This window comes from Durio zibethinus, chromosome 2 (genome assembly GCF_047325235.1).
Source record: "Durio zibethinus cultivar Kanyao isolate XHJ-2024 chromosome 2, ASM4732523v1, whole genome shotgun sequence".
In the NCBI taxonomy this organism is placed as follows: Eukaryota; Viridiplantae; Streptophyta; class Magnoliopsida; order Malvales; family Malvaceae; genus Durio; species Durio zibethinus.
The window spans coordinates 2,033,706-2,036,086 of record NC_143163.1 but is presented as its reverse complement, the minus strand read 5'-3'; the positions used below and the strand labels follow the sequence as shown (position 1 = coordinate 2,036,086).

Genomic DNA, 2,381 nt, shown 5'->3' with positions numbered 1-2,381 from the left:
CAGATATATAATGGAAATTTGTTATTTATTAAAGTTTATGAGATTATTTATGTCATTTACTTTTAATATATTTAGAGTTTATACTTTTATATATAAATGATATATCGCGCGCGCGCGCGCACACACACATATATATATATATATCATGGAAATTTTGTCAGCTTATTTGATGAGTTATGTTCAACAATTAGTCCTGATGCCTAAGTTTCCCTGCAAAGAATCAAAACTAAATGTATAATAAAGAAAAATATAGATTTGTTCATGAAACTTGTATTCATTTACGATCAGATCAAGTATAAATGTATTTTTTAGCCAGTTACAAGGATGTACAACAAAATTGTAGAAAGTTTTCCAGATGCCATCAGTTACAATTTTCTGCGGCTAATGGCTGAGGGTGTTGAGAACAGAAACTCTAGTTTTTATCAAGAGCCTAAGCACGCACTCCACTCCATCTTCAAGATCTTGAATGCTTGACGCCAGTTTCTGCAACTCAATTTGTGCATTCTCAGTGCTCATGTAACTAGATTTTCTATTCTGGTGACCAATGAGAGCGCCAAAAACAGCATCCACTTTCTCAAATTCGTTGGTTTCTGTTGCTTCCCCCCCGCATGTCACGCGTTTGGAGTGCATCAACTTGGACAAGAAAGACCATTTGGAAGATTTTGGTTGCATCTTTGTGCCACTGATATAGGACAAGAATTATTGAAACACTGTGAAGGTAACTCCTTCTACCTCTCTCAACATCCTAATTGTAACTTCAACTTCATTTTCTAAGTCACATTTACTCTTCAAATCTCTCAAAGACTTGTTTATTAACTTCTTTGCTTTCTTCCTTGAAGCTAAGTATGCCTTAGCTTCATCTGTGAACCCAGCTTCATCTCCTCTTCTTCTTCCCAAAATTGATTGAAGTTCTTGGGTATCTTCCTTGGCCCGCATTAAAGCATCCTTGGCCAAACCACATACATCCAAGAGCCTGAGAGACCCATTCAACAGCTCGTTAACCTGTTTATCATTGCATTGTTGGGCAAAGGAGTTTTGTGAGAGAGGCAATTGAAGCAAACTATCAAACAACTCATACAGATCTCTAAGGCCACTTAGTTTTTGTCCGATTGATGAAGATGATGAAGAGGCTGCCTCATTGGACTTTAGCCTATAGATATGCTCATCTATTTGAGGAATAAGTGGATGACGCCTAGAAGGCAAGCTGTTTGAACAAGCATGAAAATTGGATTTTTGATTCAAAGGTGAAGAAGCCATCTTTCTGTCTTAGATCAAAAGGCTAAAGGCTTCAATATACAATTTGATCAACTCAATGCACCTTCGCCCTCTAGCTCTGATCATATATATTAGCAAGAAGGAGACAAAAGGAATCTCGTCTGCAACCCCCATTAGTCGTAACGTGGTCCTGATCTGGATCATAACATTTCTGCTTCCAATGTTTGCTCAATGTCTCCTCCCAGCCCTACTTACCACACAATTATAATCTCGACAAACTAATCTTTTTAACAGAAATGATGCTTAATTATTGTGCACGAGTGGCACTGAGGCCTCTGTCTCCTTTCATGCGATAAACTATCATCTACTTGTCCAATCCTTTCTGAATACTTGTGCACATTTGTTAATTTTCCAAGAAAAGTGTGATTTGCAGAACATACATCTACTCAATATTTGGTTATGTAAAAATGATCCTAAATATCAGTCTAAGGTATGCCTTATTGGGGGACAAGATTTCAGTGCTGCTTGTGCTAAATTTTGAATAATTTGTTAAGGAAAAACAAACTACAGCCACGTCTACAGGTTGCAGACAAGAGAAAAAAGAGGCCACATTGCATGTATGGTGGTAGGAGAGACAGGATTACAAAGCCGCTCATGCAAACTTGAAATCTGAAATTCAGTTGATTGAAGCTAATTTTTTGTGCAATCATAAACCATGAGGTAAAGATAAACGGTGCATTTGAAGTGCTCTTGATGGCCACATGCTTATGATTCCTGCATGCAGTAACCACTGTTGTTGATGCTAATTAAAGAGTTTTGTGATTGCTCAATCAAATGCAAATGGTACAGATAAGGCTGCAGTGCAAGAGGCAGGTAAGACCCTTGGTTTTGCAATCTTTACATTATATTATAAAACAATAGCATTTGTAGGACGCAGGATGTTAAAAATATTTTGATTTCTTAGAACAAGTGAGATATAAGTTTGCCTTGTACAAATCTAGATCTATATTGTAAGCATTTAATTGTTTTCCTTAGACAACTGGAATTTGTTAGTTTTTTTTTTTTTTTTTATACAGAAGGCATATTAGGCTCCTTCGCAGTTAAATCATATTGACAACACTAATTTTGTATTATCCTGTCAGCTAATTTTATGATCTCAACTCATT

General features: G+C 36.5%; 1 pseudogene; it reads right to left on the bottom strand.

Moving 5' to 3' along the window:
• Positions 1-135: 135 nt before the first annotated feature.
• Positions 136-2,381, bottom strand: LOC111307998 (uncharacterized; annotated as a pseudogene).